The 22,139-nt window shown below is 41.9% G+C and overlaps 1 protein-coding gene across 4 annotated transcripts in view; it reads left to right on the top strand.

Moving 5' to 3' along the window:
- Window positions 1-1,785: 1,785 nt before the first annotated feature.
- LOC140476938 (focal adhesion kinase 1) overlaps window positions 1,786-22,139 on the top strand; it is a 556,498-nt gene continuing 536,144 nt past the window's right edge. For 2 of the 4 annotated variants that reach the window (XM_072569910.1, XM_072569911.1), the window contains exon 1: window positions 1,786-2,031. The gene's annotated coding sequence lies outside the window, so the exon portion shown is untranslated. Of the gene's footprint in view, window positions 2,032-8,067; window positions 8,152-17,591; window positions 17,611-22,139 lie in introns of those variants that run through there. The other 2 variants (XM_072569912.1, XM_072569913.1) reach the window with 2 other exon arrangements.

Raw genomic sequence — 22,139 nt, 5'->3', positions numbered from 1 at the left:
AGATGATACCAAAATTGGAGGTGTAGTGGACAGCAAAGAAAGTTACCTCAGATTACAACAGGATCTGGACCAGATGGGCCAATGGGCTGAGAAGTGGCAGATGGAGTTTAATTCAGATAAATGCGAGGTGCTGCATTTTGGGAAAGCAAATCTTAGCAGGACTTATACACTTGATGGTAAGGTCCTAGGGAGTGTTGCTGAACAAAGAGACCTTGGAGTGCAGGTTCATAGCTCCTTGAAAGTGGAGTCGCAGGTAGGTAGGATAGTGAAGAAGGCGTTTGGTATGCTTTCCTTTCTTGGTCAGAGTATTGAGTACAGGAGTTGGGAGGTCATGTTGCGGCTGTACAGGACATTGGTTAGGCCACTGTTGGAATATTGCGTGCAATTCTGGTCTCCTTCCTATTGGAAAGATGTTGTGAAACTTGAAAGGGTTCAGAAAAGATTTACAAGGTTGTTGCCAGGGTCGGAGGATTTGAGCTATAGGGAGAGGCTGAACAGACTGGGGCTATTTTCCCTGGAGCGTCGGAGGCTTAGGGTGACCTTATAGAGGTTTACAAAATTATGAGGGGCATGGACAGGACAAATAGACAATGTCTTTTCCCTGGGGTCAAGGAGTCCAGAACTAGAGGACATAGGTTTAAGGTGAGAGGGGAAATATATAAAAGAGCCCTAATGGGCAATATTTTCACGCAGAGGGTGGTACGTGTATGGAATGAGCTGCCAGAGGAAGTGGTGGAGGCTGGTACAATTGCACCAGTTAAGAGGCATTTGGATGGGTATATGAATAGGAAGGGTTTGGAGGGATATGGGCCGGATGCTGGCAGGTGGGATTAGATTGGGTTGGGATATTTGGTCGGCATGGACAGGTTGGACCAAAGGGTCTGTTTCCCTGCTGTACATCTCTATGACTCTACTCAGCTCCTTATACCTCACCGTGCCTCCAGTGACCTGTTCCTCAATTCTCAAAATTCCCTCCTTAATCCCTGTGCCTCTCTTGATAATTATTGACAGGTTCCACTCATTCTAATATTTCCATGAAAAATTCCAATGTCAAATATGAACACAAAAGCATGACTCAGAATTGTGACAGAGGAAGTAAAGCTTGTGGATAGGAAGGATGTGTTATCTCCAAGGTATTAGATCCAAAACTGTTTGGTACACAAAGGAAAGTGTGCACAGTTGTCAGATTAAATTCTAGTAACAATTTCTACAGCGTCCTTTGGCAATACTTTTATCTCCAAACACTGTACTCTTTTTTTCAAACAAAAAAATCAAAGACCTCTTCTTGTGTGCCTTACCCCTTAATTTGTGGGAAACTTTCAGGAAGAAGAATAAGCGGCTCCAAATCTATGTAACCATCTGCAAGAGCAACAGTGTTACCATTACAACCAGTGTCACTGTTATAAAGAAAACGAATGTGGTGACAGTTGCAATCACTAGTTTAAAAAAATATATTGCCGTGTTGGAAGGGAAACCTTCGCGATTCAGAATAAGATATTTTGAACATTAAATAAGAGCTCTAAGCGTGGTGTGGGACTTTCTGAAGTGCGGCAGTCGAAGTTTTCTATTTTGGTCAGGATGCGGTTTGAAGGCTGTGAACAGTGAGTAAATACTGGGGTGGGGGCATGGTGCTCTCTCGCGCTCTCTCTCCCCCCTCCCGCCCCCCCCCCAAAACCTCTCTCTTTCCAGGCGCCATCTTGGGATGGTGAAAATGTTTCCCAGCGGCCAGTGCGGATAGCCGCAACCGTTGGGACGGGAGAGAGGCAGAGGCGGGAGGAGGAGGGAGTGACTGCTGCTGCTGCTGTTGGGAGGTCCCCCTGCTGTTCCTTTGCACTCTGTCAGACAGCAGCTCGCCAAGAAACGCGGACGCAATCTAAATCTTCCCATTCCCGACTCCCCCCCCCCCCCCCCCTCTTTTAAGAGACGCCACCTCCCCAAAATCAAAATTGGCTTTGTGTATGGGAGAACGATTCGTCTAACGGCTTTTAAGGAGCAACGAATTTTTTTTTCCTCCACTCAACTCAACAGAAAGTAGGTGGTGTTACTGTATTTTGGGGAAGAATAAAGAAATGCAGGTTTTATACATATTTTCTCCCCTCCCAGTCTGACTCCACGTTTGTTGGGAGTGGAGATATTTGGTAGCTGACGGTCGATCCTGCGGCGAGTGGTTGAAGTTTCAGAGGCGAGGATGGAGAGTGGCGCCGGCTGTCTCCCCGCAGTCCTTGTTCTCGTCTCTGTCCGGCCCTTCAGAAAGGAGTGGAGAGGGGAAGGGGGGGAAAGGACTTATTTTCTTTACAATTTTTTTTCGTTTCTATTCTTACACGTAACCAAAGTACGGCCGATGTAAACCTTGGAGTTTTGTGTTCTTTCCTCTTTCTCTCCTTGACCACAGTTTATTTTGGACGTGGGCAAGAAGGGAATCACCAGAGGTGTATCTTTCTTTGAAGTATTAGTGTATTCGGGCCCGGTTTTGAAGTATTAGTGTATTCGGGCCTGGGTTATATATATATGTGTGTATATATTACTGTGAGAGAGTTAACGTCTCGTTGATGCACTTTACTGCAATTGCAAAGGCTGCAGTCAGTGAAACGCCTGTGTGTGTATATGTAGCTTCATTTCGTTGTGTACACTGTTTTCGTCAGCAAGGTACTGTATACAGAAGAGAGTTGCGGCTGTCTATCTCCCCCACCCGGTTTTATTTCGAGGGTTTTGTTATTTTCCTTGCTGTTATGTTTTTAAATAATGTGCTGAACTGCGTTTCATTGTAGCTCCCTTTCGAAATATGTGAACATTCTTACCTGGCTTTCAACAAACATCCCTAACTCAATCCACTAATGCAGTGCACACACCTGGATCAATGTTTTTCATTTGAATTTTCGACAATTTATTTTCAACTTGTACGAAATGAATATCTGCTACTTCAGTTTGCCATCTGTGCAGCAGTTTAGCCTTCCGCCAAGTGTTAGTATGCTGCAGAATGTTGACGCTAAATATGTGTGCCACATGAAAGATTAAGTGTGAAATAATCTAATATTTATTACAGTGACAATATTCGTTTGTCATTTATCACTTTGAATTGGACAGTTTTTGTTATGTTGTTGATTTCTATTAAACAACTGTTTGAGGCCATTAAGATTTTTGTGAAAAGGTTTAATGGCTCCACATATGGTCTTGGTGCACAAATAGTTAATTAAAAGGCTTTGGTTTTTATATCTGTCTCTTGCCATTAGTATTGAATATATGACAGTATTTAACCAGTCAACTTTGTCTGGATGAGTGTGTGGCTTTGAGAAGTGCTGTTAACTTTTTTTTAGTTTGGAAAAAGGAAGCCAGAAATCTATTCAGTTTTATTTCTGAGCTCTATATCAATGTATATAAAAGTATACCATGGCTTCAAACTATCAATTTTTTTTTTACAAAAATTGGTCCTTTCAGGACGTAGAAATGTCAATCTTAATTTAAGTCATACAAATTTTATACGAAACAACTTATCCAAAATGAACACTTTGTTATATCTTAGAAATGAGACTCAAATGGTGTAAAGCCATTGGTATCTAGAGGAAGTAGATATTGATGAATGACTAAGTCTGACATGAAAACATTGTATCGAGTAGCTGTCTGATTTAATTACTGTCAAGGACTAAGACAAATCCATAACTGGAATCTGGCAATTGTACATCAAACTGTTTTGGGAAGACACTATTCCTTGTGAAAGAATGCACTTAGTAAAACCTGTTTGCATTTTTTCCTTCTGCATTTATATTTCATAAAATAAAACAGTGATCAACTGGCAATCTGGACAGTTTTTTGTTTTGATTTTAATTTGCTCAGGTAGAACAATGATCTTGAAGGTGATATTCAGGAAATTGCAACTAAATGATTTGGATGTGAATATGTAAGGTATGGTTAGTATGTTTGCAAATGGCACCAAAATTGGTTGTGTAACGGGCAGTGAAGAAAGTTTTTTATGTCAGAGTACAATGGGACCTTGATCAGATGGGCCAATGGGTTGAGGAGTGGCAGATGGAGATTAATTTAGATAAATGTGAGATGTTGCATTTTGGTAAGGCAAGCTAGGGCAAGACAGTTCTTGGTTGGGTGCCTGGGGAATGTTGCCAAACAAAGAGACATAGGGATGCAGTTGCATAGATCCTTGAAAATGGAGTTGCAGATAGGTTTGTGAAGAAGGTGGTTGGTGCGCTTGCCTTTGTTGGTCAGAATATTGAGTATAGGAGTTGCAATGTCATGTTAGACCATAAGACATAGGAGTGGAAGTAACGCCATTCGGCCCATCGTGTCCACTCTGCCATTTGATCATGGCTGATGGGCATTTCAACTCCACTTACCTGCATTCTCCCTGTAGCCCTTAATTCCTTGTGACATCAAGAATTTATCAATTTCTGCCTTGAAGACATTTAGCGTCCCAGCCTCCACTGCACTCTGTGGCAATGAATTCCACAGGCCCACCACTCTCTGGCTGAAGAAATGTCTCCGCATTTCTGTTCTGAATTTACCCCCTCTAATTCTAAGGCTGTGTCCACGTGTCCTAGTCTCCTCGCCTAACGGAAACAATTTCCTAGCGTCCACCCTCTCCAAGCCATGTATTATCTTGTAATTTTCTATTAGATCTCCCCTTAATCTTCTAAACTCCAATGAATACAATCCCAGGATCCTCAGCCGTTCCTCATATGTTAGACCTACCATTCCAGGGATCATCCATGTGAATCTCCGCTGGACATGCTCCAGTGCCAGTATGTCCTTCCTGAGGTGTGGGGACCAAAACTGGACACAGTACTCCAAATGGGGCCTAACCAGAGCTTTATAAAGTCTCAGTAGCACAACAGTGCTTTTATATTCCAACCCTTTTGAGATAATTGACAACATTGTATTTGCTTTCTTAATCACGGACTCAACCTGCATGTTTACCTTTTAGAGCATCCTCAACTAGCACTCCCAGATCCCTCGGTACTTTGGCTTTATGAATTTTCTCACTGTTTAGAAAGTAGTCCATGCTTGTATTATTTTTTCCAAAAGTGCAAGACTTCGCATTTGCTCACATTGAATTCCATCAGCCATTTCCTGGACCATTCTTCCAAACTGTCTAGATCCTTCTGCAGCCTCAGTACTACCTGCCTGTCTACCGAACTTTGTATCATCGGCAAACTTCGCTAGAATGCCCCCAGTCCCTTCATCCAGATAATTAACATATAATGTGAACAGCTGCGGCCCCAACACTGAACCCTGCGGGACACCGCTTGTCACTGGCTGCTATTCCGAAAAAGAACCTTTTATCCCAACTCTCTGCCTTCTGTCAGACAGCCAATCCTCAATCCATACCAGTAGCTCACCTCGAACACCATGGGCCCTCACCTTGCTTGGCACCTTGCTTGACTCCAGTGACTTTTGAAAGATCTCAACCAACGCCACCGCTATTTCCTCAGCCACCTCTCTCAGAACTCTAAGATATAGCCCATTGGGGCCAGGAGATTTATCAATTTTAAGACCTTTTAGCTTTTCTAGCACTTTCTCTTTTGTAATGGCAACCATACTCAACTCAGCCCCCTGACTCCCTTTAATTGTTGGGCTATTACTCGTGTCTTCCACTGTGAAGACTGATGCAAAGTACTTATTAAGTTCTCCTGCTACTTCCTTATCTCCCATCACTAGGCTTCCAGCATCAGTTTGAAGTGGCCCAATGTCTACTCTTGCCTGTCGTTTGTTTCTTATGTATTGAAAGAAACTTTTACTATCATTTCTAATATTACTGGCTAGCCTACCTTCATATTTGATCCTTTCCTTCCTTATTTCTCTCTTTGTTATCCTCTGTTTGTTTTTGTAGCCTTCCCAATCTTCTGATTTCCCAGTGCTCTTGGCCACTTTATAGGATCTCTCTTTTTCTTTGATAGATTTCCTGACTTCCTTTGTCAGCCATGGCTGTCTAATCTCTCCCAGGATAATATTTCTCTTCTTGGGGATGAACCTCTGTACAGTGTCCTCAATTTTACCCACAAACTCATGCCATTTTTGCTCTACTGTCTTCCCTGCTAGGCTCTGCTTCCAGTCTATTTTCGTCAGTTCCTCTCTCATGCCCTCATAATTACCTTTATTTAACTGTAACACCATTGCATCCGATTTTGCCTTCTCTCTTTCAAACTGCAGACTGAACTCTACCATATTATGATCGCTGCTTCCTAAGTGTTCCCTTACTTTAAAATTTTTTATAAAGTCTGGTTCATTACATAGCACTAGGTCCAGAATAGCCTGCTCCCTTGTGGGCTCCATGACAAGCTGTTCCAAAAAGCCATCCTGTAAGCATTCCATGAATTCCCTTTCTTTGGATCCACTGGCAACATTATTTACCCAGTCCACCTGCATATTGAAGTCTCCCATGATCACAGTGACCTTGCCTTTCTGACATGCCTTCTCTATTTCCCGGTACATATTGCGCCCCTGGTCCTGACCACTGTTAGGAGGTCTGTACATAACTCCCACTATGGTTTTTTTGCCTTTGTGGTTCCTCAATTCCACCCACACAGACTCCACATCATCCGACACTGTCATTCAGTGCCATAGATTTAATTTTGTTCTTAACTAACAAGGCAACCCTGCCCCCCCTCTGCCCACTTCCCTATCTTTTCGATAAGTTGAAAACCCTTGGATGTTTAACTGCCAGTCCTGACCCCCCGTAACCACGTCTCTGTGATGCCTACCACATCATAATCATTCAAGATGTTCTGTGCCATTAGTTCGACTGCTTTGTTACGAGTGCTACGAGCATTCAGGTAAAGTGCCTTAATGCTAACTTTCTTATCATTAGTGATATTGGAAGTCATAAGATGTCCTAAGTTATCCTTCCTTTTTTGCTGCTTTCCCAGTCTGTCTCAAGTTTAAATCTGCCTGCACGTATGCTATCTTGCCGCTTATCTTTCCATTTAACTCCATACTCCCTGTTGCTTTCACTTTCCCTTCCCCCCCCCCCCCCCCCGCCAACTCAGAAGTTTAAAGTCCTACTGACCACCCTATTTATCCTCTTCACTAGAACATTAGTACCTGATCGGTTCAGGTGGAGACCGTCCCAACGGTACAGATCCCCCTGGTTCCAAAACTGATGCCAATGCCCCATGAAGTGGAATCCCTCTTTCCCACACCAATCCCTTAGCCACGTGTTTACTTCCCTAATTTTCTTATCCCTATGCCAATTGGTACGTGGCTCGGGCAGTAATCCGGAGATTATGACCCTTGAGGACCTGTACTTCAATTTCCTTCCTAGTGCTCGATAATCCCCAAACAGGTCCTCCACCCTAGCTTTGCCTATATTGTTAGTCCCAACATGGGCCACAACAACTGGATCCTCCCCCTCCCGCTCCAATATCCTTTCAAGCCGGTCAGAGATGTCCCGAACCCTGGCACCGGGTAGGCAACACACCATGCGAGACTCCCGATCCAGCTTGCAAAGGATACTATCTGTCCCCCTAATTATAGAATCCCCTATAACAACTACTTGTCTTTTTGCTCCCCCTTCTTAAATGGCCTTTTGCACCATGGTGCCGTAGTCAGCTGGCTCATCCTGTCCAGAGCCCTTTTCCTCATCTGTACAGGGAGCAAGAATCTCATACCTGTTGGATAAGGCTGAGGCTCCTGCACTCCTGAACTCAGGTTCCCCCTACCTGCCTCACTTACAGTCACATTCTGATGTCCCTGATCGCTAACTGAATGTTGCAACTGTACAGGACATTGGTGATGCCACTTTTGGAATACTGCTTTCAGTTCTGGTCACCCTTCTATCGGAGGGGTATTGTTAAACTTGAGAAGGTTTACAAAGGTGTTGCTGGGTCTGGAGTGTTAGACCTAGAGGAAGAGGCTGAATAGACCAGGGCTTTTTTCTTTCCCCCCTGGAGTGTCAGAGCCTGAGAGGTAATCTTATAGAGGTTTATGAACTTGAGGGGTATGATAGCATGAATGGTCAAATGTCTTTTCCCTAGGGTGGGGAATCCAAAACTAGAGCACATACCTTTAAGGTGAAAATGGAAAGATTTAAAATGGACATGAGGCAACTCTTTCTTGCAGAGGATGATGTGTGTCTGGAACAAGCTGCCAGACGAAGTGGTGGAGATGGAATATCTGGTTTGTGCAGAAGAGTTGGACTGAAAGGTCAGTTTTCATGGTGTATAACACTGACTTTTATGACTGAAGAGTAGTCATTGAAGAAACCAGTTAATTGAAGTAGAAAATGTACCTTTTCAACTTTTTTTAAAGTATAAAAATGTCAAGCTTTTAACAAATGGCTTCTTAGATCATTGATTATCAGTGCAAAAGATAAGACAAAAGCATTTGCTATAATCTTCAGCCAGGGATGCTGAGTGAATGGTCCATCTCTGTCTATTCCAGAAGTCCCCAGCATCATAGATGCCTCTCCTCAGCCTATTTGGTTCATTTCACATGATATCAAGGAACAGTTGTAGGCACTGGCCCTGACAGCATTTCGGCAATAGTCCTGAAGACTTGTGCTCCAGAACTCCTCGCCAAGGTGTTTCAGTACAATGACAATACTAGCATTTACCTGACAATTTGGAAAAATGTCCTGTACACAGAAAAACAAATCCACCCCAACCAACTATTGTGCCATCAGTCTACTCTCAATCCATCAGTAAAGTGATTTGAAGGTATTATCAACACTGTTATAGGAACATAGGAACAGGAGTAAACCATTCAGCCCCATGAGCCTGTTCTTCCATTCAATAAGAGTGGTGCTGGAAAAGCACAGCAGGTCAGACAGCATCTGAGGAGCAGGAATATCCATGTTTCGGGCAAAAGTCCTTCATCGGGAATTCCTGTTATAGGGTATGGGTCAAACGTAGGTATATGGCGTTAGGCCACATAATACTTGTGCTTAACAAAAAAAAACCATCTCAAATTTATTAAGCAGCACTTGCTCAGTAACAATTCACTAACGGTTGGAGTCAAACCTGACATGTCGGACGATGGTTGTGGTTGTTGGAGGTTAGTCATCTTAGCTCCAGGAAATCTCTGCAGGATTTCCTCAAGGTAGTGACCTAATTCCATCCATCTTCAGCTGCTTTATCAATGACTTTTCCTCCATTGTAAGATCAGAAATAAGGATGTTTGTCAAAAAGTGCTCAATGTTCAGCACCATTCAGGACTCTTCTCATGCTGCCCAGTTCATGCCCAAATGCAACAAGATCTGTACAATATCTAGGGTTGATCCAAAAAGTAGCAAATAGTATGTATGCTGTACAAATGCCAGGTAATGATCATCTCCATTAAAATACAATCTAACAGCTGCACCTTGCTATTCAGTGACACTACCATAACTGAATCCCCCCACTATCAACATCTTGAGGGTTCTGTTGACAAAGAGTTCAAGTGAACTTGCCATAGAAGTACAGTGACTACGAGAGCAGGTCAGAGGCTAGGAATGCTGAAGTACGTAACTCGTGTCCTGACTCCCAAAAGCCAGACCACCATCTACAAGGCACAAGTCAGGGGTGTAATGGAATGCTACCAACTTACCTGGATGAAGCAGCTCCAATAACCTATAAGAATCTTGACACCATCAAGGATGAAGGAGCCTGCTTGATAGGCACTGCATCAACGAACATTGAGTCACTGAACCACTGATGTGCAGTAGCACCAATGTGTATTATCTACAAGATGCACTGCAGAAATTCACCAAAGATCTTGAAGCAAACCTACAAATAATTACACTTACAAAGACTTGGGTAGTAGATATATGCATGAAAGTTCTTCTCTAAGGGATTCACCATCCTGATTCTGAAGTATATTGCTATTCATTCACTGTCAGTGGATTAAAATCCTGGAATTCCCTCCCAAATGGCATTGTGAATCTACCTATAGCACAAGGACAATGCCAAAAAAGCAGCTCGCAGCCATCTTCTGAAGGTCTACTGCAGTCAGGCTGTAAATACAGGCCCAGTCAGTGACACCTATATCCCAAGAGTGAATAAAAAGAAAATAAATCTGTAAATGAGTCCCTAAGTTTACAATTATTTCCTCAGTTATTTGTTGCAACATGGCTGATGATGGCATCACAAGCCAGTCACTGAATAAATTAAAATTTTGGTGTTTAATAAAAAATATGTAGTTCATAATTTATTTTGGTACAACTTACTGAATATTAATTCTACAAAAATACATTTAACTACCACAAGTATTTTAAAACCTACCAAATTAGTTGTCTTTGGCATCAAACTCCTCCGATTCATTCTGAGTCACTACACCTTTGGCATCACCATAAGGGTCCTCCCTTGGATCAGATCAGGCACTTTCAGTTTCATAACTTATTCCACAACAAATTACATTTGTCTTCATTGAATTGGATCTTCTGCATTTGTTTAATAATCTGACACCTGTGGACTAATAGCATCCTGTGATTGGTTGATAATCAAATTAAATATCATGCTGGCAGCAGACACAATTCCATACTTGGTGAAAATTTGTTCTCCACCAACTATCCATCTATTCTGCTCAAAGGAGAGATGAGGCTAGAATGGTTTGTTCAGGTCTAAAGGTTGCACTACACAAATTAGCCCCACCAGCAGTATTGCAGTTTTGATATTTATTTGCAACTATCTCTTGATTGCAATAGTTTAATGGAATCTGAACAAGCTGTACAATAATAAACTGCATACTTTGCATAGGATACCAAGATGCCTATGTAGACCATAAGACATAGGAGCACAAGTCAGCCATTTGGCTCATCAAGTCTGCTCTGCCATTCAATGAAGTCATTACCGATCTGATGTTTGTCGACTTCATTTTCCCGCTTATTCCCATAACACTTGATTCCTTACTGACTAACATCTGTCCATCTCAGCCACTTTCTGCAGGAAATAATTCTACTGATTCTGTACTCTTGAGAGAAGATTTCCTCCTCATCTCTGTTTTAACTGGATGACAGTTTACTCTGAGATTATGCCCTCTGTCTTAGATTTTTTCACAAAGTAAAACAACCTCTCTCTATTTCTACCTCCTACCCTGCCAAGCCCCTAAAGCTCTCCATCTTCCATAAGGTCTCCTTTGATTTTTCTAAATTCCAGTGAATAAGGGCCCAACCTACTCGATCCCATCTCTTAAGAAAATCAACCTAATGAACTTTCTAGACCACTTCTAATGCCATTGTATCATTTGTTAAATAAAGGTGAACCCCTGGCAGGGTCTCTGTTCCGTGATTGGTCAATAAATACTTGCAATCAGTCTGGCTTTTAAGACTTTACTCTTTATTTTTCATGTCCGGAACACACTGATTATACACGTCAGTGTTCCTCGGAGGAGCTGTGCACGTGACTTCAAACAAAGACAATTTTATTCTTAAAGAAATGTACAGGCCGTGATCACATAGTACATTCAGACAGTTACCAATCAATACACAATACTGCTTTATTTCACAGTTACTTGGTCCAGTGATATTTCCTGGCAACCAACTTTGTTTTCCCACACTCAGACCACCTTTATCTCACTAACTGAGCCATTGCACCTGAGGAAAGCTTGAAGGTACCTTTTGTAGGAAGTAAAAAAGAGTCAACACCATAACGAGGAGGGCAGCGTTAAGGATCCATTATCAGCAGAAGTTGACCAGAACTGCTTTGCAGTTGTTGGGACTGGGAAGTTGACAATAGGAGTGAATCCAGCTTTGTTCAAGAGAGCATGAGTCAGCTGACAGGATGAAAACTAGAAACTTTACCTGGCGCTGTGCAATTAAGACCTTTTTTGGAGAGACAACATAACCCAGGTGTTTCAGATAGTTGAGGAGGAGGATGACATCAGAGCACTTAGATTCTTCATCTAAACTGGCAACAAGGAGGTTGTCTATGTATTTGATCAGTGCAGACCCACCTGTGAGGGTGAGAGACTGCTATTGTTTCTGTAAGGCCTGAGAGAAGGATCGGAGAACGTACGAAACCTTGAGGTAGTCAAGTCCATGTCAACTAGTGGCCATTAAAAGTAAAGGTAAGTAGGTACTGACCCTCTTCATGAAGAGGCAGAGAGAAACAAAAAAGCATGTTGCAGGTCAACAAGGAAAATCTTTAGCATCTAACGGTACTGAGACTAGAATATGAGCTGGATTTGGGACCAGGGCATAAACAGACTGTACAATAGCGTGATTAGCTCTTGAGTCTTGAACCAGTCTGTACTGGCTTGGCTTGCCAGGTTTTGGGACAGCCATAATTGGTGTGTTACAGGGTGATTGGCAAGGGACCAGGATGCCTTGGCAGAGAAAGTGAGGCTAGAAATTAGAGCAGTGAGGCTAGGTCTCACCTGTTGTTTCAGTGGATATTGACGGATGGATGGGAGAGTAACATTTCGTTTTAGAGCGATCTGAGAGGGTTCACATTATGTAAATCCAACATGGAAGGATGTTTCAGCCCATACATCAGGATGGACTAAATAAAGGACGTCCCGACTTTCATGGTGCAGGAGTGTGATACTGAGAGGTAGAGTTTGGATACTAGAGGATAGTCATACCTCCTTGGAGTGTTTGCAGATGATAGCAGTGTGGGTCAGCCCAGGTAATTGCCCAGGTCTTTAGCATGATGAGATGGATTGACCTTCCAGGTGATGAGAGGAGCTGAGGTAAATGCCTCTTTCCATAGGTGAGCAGGTATTTGAACATAATCTGCTTCACCCTCCTGTCCAGTGACCTGAGCCAGGATCTGTACAGTCCACTCAGTACCAATTAAATCCCTGAAAAAAATCTTCAAGGGATTTGTGGTCTTGGGATTGATTGTAAGCAAGGGTGACATGACTTCCAGAACTTTTGGGGTCAAGGTCAAGTGACCACCATTGGGGTTTAGTGGACACGTACAATTGGCACTCAACTGAGTCAGAATTAAGTGGGACACCATCAGGGGATCAGGTCAGTTTGACTTGAAAGGCGCATGGCAGATCTCATCCCATTCGATTGCAGGATAATGTGGGAGTAATCACAAAGCGGTGGTCCAGGGAATAGCCTTGAAAATAGACAGGATCTGGATAATGGTAGGTTTCTCCTTAAAAGCCAGATAATCTTTGGGTCTTCTAAGAGATTGGGAAGTTCATGTTCGATTTCACTGAGGACATTGAGGCTCCCGTGTCAGTCAGTAAGGGATACCATCTCTTTTCAACTTTAAGTAAGACTGTAGGTTCCTTCTTGTAAGACACAGACTTCACAGGAAAGTTACTTCGTCATTGGGAAAAGGGGTCATTTTGTGAAAAATTAGTGAGTCATCCTCTGCCTCTTGCTTGCATGAGAGATTATTATTATTAATGAGTTTCCCCCAGTTGTCATAAGGGTCCTGAGGGTAATTTCCACATCCACCTCTTTCGTTCCCCCTGTTGCCCCGTTGGGCAATTAGAAGCCCAATGAAAAGGGCCAGAAATAAAGCAGTCTTGGATCGGGCAGTCAGAATCCAGTGATATGGGTTGCCATAATTGAAACAGCTCTGAGGGAGTTGTCTGGGAGGGACCACCCTGGCCACGTGCACGACCATGGCCTCGAAAGGGGAAGGAATGCTCCTGCAACACAATTGTTGAGAAGTCTCTTCCTGGACAATAAATTCCGACTTTACACAGTTGACGCCTTGTCTTTGCTCTGATGTTTCCACGGAGCCTTAACGGAACGATAGAGTTGTTTGGGGTTAGCGTCAACTCAGTCCAGGTTATTTGTGGTGACCAAGGGTGGCAGACAGTTCAGTAACCTAGAGTTATATTTAGCATTGGCAACACGGAAATTCAAAGCTCGATCCCCAGAATAGGACTCATAACATTCTCAGAAGCGTTCAAGAAGGTCTTCAGCAGACTCCTTACATTTAGGGTGAAGTTCGAGGATACGAGTAAAGCCAATAGGTTTTGCCAGTATGGCAGATGTGGCAGCAAGGGTATCATGCTGCTGATCCTGAGCCACGGCATTGACGAGGGCAGCAAAATCATTACAAACAAAGCATTCAGTGAAACTGGCATATTCAGTGTGGGTAAGGATCTTTTGAATAAGGGCCCATTGGTCCTGGGCAGTGCCATCATAAACGTTGTTGATTTCCTAAACACCACAACTAAACTTTTGGGGAACCTTGTGGTGGTCCGGAGCATTACTGAGAATGGACATAATTTCATGGGGCTTCCGTGGCCAGTAAAGCTGGGATAATGGCGATTTGACCAGCAGCGCCAGCCTGTGAATTCAGCAGTTCTCTCATGGGGAACATGCCTGGAGCAGGTAGTTCATCTCCCAAGTCCTCAGGAGAGGAACTCTGGGGTTAGGGCAGGGGGTGCTTGACTTATCGATTATGGCAGGAACTGGAATAACCAGGCGTGCATTAAGATTTGCTGGCAGGTTGGGTGCGGGTGGGGGAGGCAGTGGCGGTGCAAGGTGCAGATAGGAACACTAATCATCGCCAACCATCGTACTGCACAGTTCTTTTTGTTTATTAGTCACGGGTGACTATTTGTTTCTGTTGACTTTTGACTCGAGCACATTCATTTTTGAGAACCTAAATAGATTTCACGTTGCCATCATTAGTTAATTTCATTCCCAATTTGGTGGCAGTATCTTGCCATGAATGCAAAACCGATTCTTTGTGGCTTTCACAACAAAATTGCTGCCACAGTCTAATCAATTCTTTTGTTAGAGCCCAGGTTTTGTCACCAAGTCAATTACTGGGCTGATTTAACCAATTGAGCACTTTGGGCTGCCCAATGGCTACTGTTCATCACCCAATGTCTTATGTGAAGAGCCAGAAAGTTTTCGCAGTCTTTCAGACTTTTCTGGATACTTTTCAAATAGTTTCACCAATGAAGACTGATCTTCTGTCTTGTCTATATTATTGCTCATCTTAAAACAACCTTCCTTTTATAATCCTGATTTAAGACGTTCACTATTCAACAACCCAACAACGAACAACAAAACTAATGATTTCCGCAAACCCTTCTCAACTTTCCAAAACCCTCAGCAGTCTTGTTATAATGTGTCGTCGTACTTCCTTATTAGGAAATCAGTTTAGACAACACCAATTTGATGAATCTGAGTACCCGACTCATTTGAAGTACTTCCTTATTCAGGTCCCCGACCTGTCAGTGGAGTCTCCAACTCTATTTGGATCCCCGATCCATAGATCCTCAACTTTTGATGGGAGTCCCTGACTCCCTTTTTTTTAAAATAAATTTTTACCAGGACTGATCCTTTTCTGGCTGGATTTAAACAATAGACAGAGGGGGTCGAGTCAACCGCGGCTTGAATGTGAGAAAAGCCAAATTTGAGAACATACTCGTGTCTGGCCGGCCAATTCCTTTACACTCAATAATAGAGGATTCCAGGCTCTTACACCACTGTCCATACAGAATCAGAGTCATGGCACCAGATCTGCACCCCTAGCAAGGTCCCTCAGTTCCGTGATTGGTCAGTAAACACTTGCAATTGGTCTGGCTTTTAAGACTTCACCCTTTATTTTTCATACAGGTGGATACAGAACGTCCAGAGACAGAGGTTATACACTCCCGTGTTTCTTGGAGGAGCTGCGCACATGGCTTAAAACAAAGACATTTTAATACTTTTTTCTTAAAGAAAGGTACAGGCCATGATCGCGTAGTACATTCAGACAGTTACCAATCAATACACAGTACCGCTTTATTTGAGACTTGCTTGGTCCAGTGATATTTCCTGGGAACCACCTTTGTTTTCCAACACTCAGGCCACCCTATCTCACTAACTGAGCCATTGCACCTGCATCTGAAGGTCACTTAGGATGGCCAGTAATGTCTTATCTAGTCGAGTTATTTTTATGCTATAAAGGGAGCATTGCCTGCTAATCTCTATTGAAGCAGACTGTGGTTAGTCAATTATACAGAATTAGCAATTAATAACTTCAAAGCCATTTTTTTTGCAGCTTTAGCAGAATTGTCAATTTGCGGCCAAGAAGCCATTTTGTCATGTTATTTGCATCGAGAAACCATTTTGTTGCTGCCTAAGTTATTAAGAGCATCTGTTAAGTGGTTGTTCCTGACAACAACTAGTTACCTCAACCTGTATTCAGGTTTCAGATCCTCAAGGGGGCCAACTGTTCACAGAATTCTGAGATTATTAATCCACAACCTGACTGCATTCTCATCCATCCAATTGGTGCCGTGGAAATGCACAAAACACACTGCAGAAAAATTGATTTTTATTTTGCATGGTTTTACTTTTTGTAAATTACTGTAGCCTTGAATTTATTCCATCAGTGGTTTAGGCTTGTACCACTGTGAATCTTGCCTACCCATGACTTATAGTTTTCATTGGAACTCTTTGTGAACCTTTCCGCCTTGCTTGCTCCATGCATTGCCATGCATTTCTTTCACATTGCTGATGTGACATAATGGATCTTCTGATTTTGTTGCTGTCTGAATTGATGGAAACTGGTCATTTTGGCATGAGGTGTTTTGCTGGTGTCTAAGTAATCTTGTTCTTTTATTCTAACACTGGAATTTCTGTTCCATAAGTAGCTGTTGTTCTGAAATGTTTGGACTCTTGGTTTGATTTGTCTCTGAACTGCATATGCAAGCATGGTATTTCTATTTAAGGTATAATTGTTCTGATAATATTAGAGGAACCATTCTGATCCAAAGTTCTCAATTAGGTCAGTGGTGATCCATGTTCTCACTGTGCTTTGGTCTTGGATGTCATCTTCAGGTTTATTTCTATCGCTTTCCGTTCCCACACCAATTGTTCACAAACACAGAATTCCCTCTCCGCAGTACAGTTATTTGATGAATAAGCAAATATTATGATTTTTAGCCTGAAACTGACTTTTCCTTTTTTTTTTGTTTACTATGTTTGTTTTGATCTGTGTACTACTTTAAACTCCTTTTATGTTTTTTCAACCCCAACCCACATTTCCTATTGGGTCAGTTATAAGGTGCTAATAAATAAATCAATCTGTATTCATGGGGTGCAAAATTGAGGCAGACTACTAAAGCTAATGTAGCATGGATGGCTGAAAAGGGCAGAATGTGTCAACTTAAATACTGGATATATGCAGAACAATGGGCTTTGTGTTTGGAAACTAAGGTCATCTTAGGTACTGGGGATATGTGTGAAGAGTCAATAGTAGCTTTATTTGTCATTTCTACAATATACAACTGACACACAGTGGAAAAAATGCGAGCATTCCTCCAGATCTAAGATACTACATGGACAGCACAAATTACATGAGAGTACAGTCATACACAGGGCAGCATAAAGTGCATAAGAAAAGTGCAAAACAGCACACTTGTCACAATCTATACAATACTCAAAACAAAGTTTATATCGAATTGATACTGATTTGGGTTCCTTTTTGGGGGAAAATGTTTTCTGATAGTGGCTCTGTCAAATATTTGCAGCTCAAGTTTGAGGGTGCTTGCAGCCAATATATTAACATTGATGTTTGGACCTGGCAGTTCCATTTCTTTTCATTTTTTGTGTTTGCTCTTAGAATGAGGATGACACTGACAAGGCTCCACTTGTAGCTCTTCGTGGCTTTCTAAGATGGTGTGGAATGTGAACAATTGCAGTCTTCGTGGTAGAGGTGTTCTTATGCTTGTGTTAAGTGGGGAATTCCAGAATATTGACTGAGGGCTAATGAGGTAAAAATAAAAGATTGGTGTGTTAATGTGTTTATATTGAAAATGGCAGCAACGTTGGAAATATTGATGAAACTCTCATCTCGACTTGCTTTGTTATACTCTTTTGTATGACTGCATTCTTTCTTGTCATTCTTCACAAATCTTTTCTTTAAAATCAGAGAATATTATTTGAGAATTCAAGAATCTGGTTTTAAGTAGGGAAAGAAGTTCTAATGAACACATTTTGAGAAGTCCAGGGCTCTGGAACAGATATGAATTGAACCACATCCTGTGATACTTCTGTGGTCTTATGTTCAGCAAGTTTACAATTAAAATATCCTTATTAAAGAATGCAGTTTTTAAAAAAAAACCCAGCTAAATGCCTATAATCTCACGCTGTCTCAATTGTTAACAGAACAGATAAGTTGGACGTGTTAAGGTATTGTGATGGCAGTCCCTGTCGCTTCTGTTGGTACCTATGCTCTTTTTCATTTTAAGATAATGGAAGGTGTTGCATTCACATATCATTCCATATTTAAAGCCTTTCGATCAAATTTTTGTCTTACCCATAACCTTTTCTGTTCAGTTGTTAACAATAATGTGTGACTGAGATGAAGATGCATTATCATTTCTGAATAGTTTTCAACGTTTCATTGCTTTTTGACATGGTTATAAAGTCAACACAGAAACCGACCCTTTGATCCAACTGCTCCATGCCAACCAGATATCCTAACTAATCAGGTCCCATTTGTCAGCACTTGGCCCATATTTCTCTGTCCTTCCTATTCATAGACCCATCCAGAAGCCTTTTAAATGTTGCAATTGTACCAGCTGCTTCCACTTCCTCTGGCAGCTCATTCCATACATGCACCACTCTCTGCATGAAAAAGTTGCCCCTGAGGTCCGTTTTAAATTTTTCCTTCTCACCCTAAACCTATGTCATCTAGTTCTGGACTCCCCCACTCCAGGGAAAAGACTTTGTCTATTTACCCTATCCATACCACTCATGATTTTATAAACCTCTAAGGTCACCCCTCAGCCTCCGATGCTGCAGGGAAAACAGCCCCAGCCTATTCAGCCTCCCCCTCCTAGCTCAGATCCTCCAACCCTGGCAACATCCTTGTAAATCTTGTCATTCCTCTTCATGGCCATATTTGTTGAATTGCAGCTTTTTTTGTGTTTCAATGCAGCCAGCACTTCTCCACTTGCTTCTACTAGCAAAGTCACCTTTGGAACTGGAAGGTGCCTGAAATGTTCAGCAGATCTGGCACAACTAATTAGGTGAATTGGCCATGTTTAATTGCCTGCAGTGTTCAGGGATGTGGAGGTTGAGTTCATTAGTCAGGGAAAATGTAAAAAACTAATAGGGAAGGAGAATGGGTCTGGGTGGGATACTCTTCAGAGTGTTAGTGTGGACTTGTTGGGCCAAATGGTCTGTATCCACACTGTAGGGATTCTGAGTTAATGTATTAGATCTGTGACCTTTCCCTCATTCAAAATCTTGTTTGATAGGAGAGGAAAATTTCTTTTAGATATTCCTGAAAGACAAGTAATTATGAAGTTAACTGTTGGTAAGTTTTTTTCTGGGTATTATAATGTGGATTTGTATGACTGAATTAGTGCAAGACAAGGTTTTAAATTTTAAAGGGTGCAAAATCTAGGACCACTTGCCAGCGATTTAGCATTTTACTTAAAATTAATTTTAACATCTGAACAGGTCAATTTTTTTACAAAAAAGTTATTATATGCTGCTGGAGCATTTGGGGCTTGAACCCAGGTCTTCTGGCCCAGAGGGGGAGACACTACCATTGCACCACAAGAACCCCAAGTTAATCTTTTAAGTCTAAAGTCTCTTACCAGCTTGAGGGCAGAGTTAATCAAGAAAATCAAGCAAATGCAATGGGTAAAATGAGATCAGCCAATTACAGTAACCAGCTTTTGTCGGTGAGTTTTAGGAGAGTGATCAGAGTTCCTTTGGATAAACAAGAGAGGTAAGGGCTCTGTCATTGGTGCACTGGTGCAGATTGGTAACTCACAGCTTGATGAAAAGTGAGTTTGGTGAGAAGGAGAGGAAGATGCTATTTCACCTTTCTTTCTCTAGCCTTTAGAGACCAAGAATAGAAAAGCTGTAAGAGGAATGAGTTCAAAATACTCTAGAATGATATTGCAAGTAAAGCATAAGCATATTAATTTGGACTGGTTGCCAGCATGAGGCAAGTACTGCGTTGGTAAGTAAGGCTAGCTAAGTGTTTCTGTTGTTCAGCCTTTAAGGTGAAAATTGTTCTGCTAATAGAAAAAAATATAGAATCCCTATAGTGTGGAATCAGGCCCTTTGGCCCAACAAGTCCACGCCGACCCTCAGGGTATCCACAAAACCCAATCCCCTACCTTTATTACTCTACATTTACCCCTGACTTCTCCATGTAACCTATACATCCCTAAACACTATGGCCAATTCACCTAAGCTGCACCCAAAGGAAACCCGTGCCGACGGGACGAACGTGCAAACTCCACACAGATAGTCACCCAAGGCTGGAATTGAACCCGGGTCCCTGGCACTGTGAGGCAGCAGTGCTCACCACCGAGCCACTGTGCTGCCCATGCCCCTTCTGTTTAGATTGAGAGTGGTTAAATCATAAGGAATAAGGAAAAATCCTTGCTATATATTTAATATTCTTTAAACTAGAGAAAGTAGACAGTAATTTAAGAGTACATCACGGCAAGGCAGGTTTGCCAGGTAGAATGATCCTCTTGTGTAACGTGGAAAATAAGGGACACTTGGCAGTGTTCAAGGTAACCACATACGCAGGAGATGTCTCTAGCTCAGGAGCTGGAAATTTATTTTTTTTGGATGAGGAGTGGTGCTGGGGTTGCTGTGGTATATCTATGAGGCAAACACCTTTTTGGGTAATATTTATAGTCAAGTGTGCGTGCCAGACTGAGTAAATCCCCAGTCAGCACCAATGTTCCTTGAGGCCATCTCTTCTCCTCTCTTTTCCCCCCCCCCCCCCCCCCCCCCCCAAAGGTTTTCAGTTTTGGATACTGTTAGGGCAAATGTTTCCTCAGGGCAGCAGTGCAATAAGAGTCAAGGATTGATAAAGAAGTGGGAGTGATAAAGAGTGGGATAACAACAGTGATAGGGGATTTTATTATAAGAGGTACAGATAACGGTTTCTATGTTTGCATTTATGACATCATGATGGTATCTTGCCTCAAAATATTAACTGTGTTCTCTCTCCACAGATTATGCGAGACCTGCTAAGTTTATTTTTCTTTCTGATTTCCATCATCCTTTTTTTTTTACTTTTACATGATAGAGTTCTTTATTGGCATAGAAAATGAAGTAGTCCAATCTGAAATTTGGGTCCTACATGTAAACAAAGAAAAGTACAAGATACAGGAGTTCACTTTCCTGTCTGAACTGTTCACTGCCCCTACATTCACAGGCTGTTTAAATCTCTTGTATTTATTGATCATACACTCATTAAAAATTATCAGCAAACATGAGAGAAACAGCCAATGATTAGAGGGTAGCTTTTCTAAATTTTGCACATGGGGCTGACTTTTCACAGATTATTTGCTCATGTGACTGAATATTCCTCAGCCTTTTTCTGTAAATTCAACTGCTGCCCACATGTAATTTGAGCTCTAGTGAGCAAGTCGCAATTCTATATGTTTCACGGTGACTCCAGAATGCCCAGTTTTGAACTGTTAGTTTGGTTTTGAGTCAATCCCATTTAGAATAGTGGTAATGCCACACTACCCAATAGAGGCTCTCCTTAGTGACAAAATGAAACTTGAACTCTGCAACGATGGTGTGCAGTGATTGATCTTGCCAGTACTGTAATGGGAAACATAGATTGATGAGGGAGACGTAATGTAGACTTTGGGATGGTGGTGGTATAATGGTGTTATCACTGGATTAAATCCAGAGGCCCAGGCAAATGTTCTGGGAGCATAGGTCTTGCACCAAGGCTACTGATTTGAATATTCTATTAGTAGATCTGCAATATAAAGCTAATCTCCAGTGATGACAACCATAAAACTATCACCAGTTGGTTAATAAAAAAAACCCATCTGGTTTACTAGGGGCCGATACAGTGTACATAATTGCAGATCCACACCAATGTGGCTGACTCTTAACTGTCTGTTGCAATGGTCTGGGAAATCACTCAGTTCAAGATCATTTAACGAGGGGGCAACAAATACTGAATCTGCCAGTAATGCTCACATCTTGCAAAAAAAAATGCATCTTTAAAATCAGAGAAAATAGATGGTACAGTTCTGTCTTCCAAGTTTTACTTGAATTGATCAAGTTTTGACTTACATTATGTGACTTTTCTAGAAATATATTAAAATGTATGGTTATGGAGAAATAGATAGACTTAATTTCTGTGGGCCTTCAAGTTCCCTTTAAAGTAGTCTTTTTCATTGTAATGCTGGTATTTTAAGATCATATGAATTCTTTGCAACTGTATGTATAAGTGCCCGAAGAAAATACTAGTATTTCTGTCCAGTTAGGCATTGCTTCAAAAGAATGATATTTCTTG

Source organism: Chiloscyllium punctatum, chromosome 5, assembly GCF_047496795.1.
Source record: "Chiloscyllium punctatum isolate Juve2018m chromosome 5, sChiPun1.3, whole genome shotgun sequence".
In the NCBI taxonomy this organism is placed as follows: domain Eukaryota; kingdom Metazoa; phylum Chordata; class Chondrichthyes; order Orectolobiformes; family Hemiscylliidae; genus Chiloscyllium; species Chiloscyllium punctatum.
The sequence above is the reverse complement of the archived record's forward strand: the minus strand, read 5'-3'. Positions and strand labels throughout refer to the sequence as shown.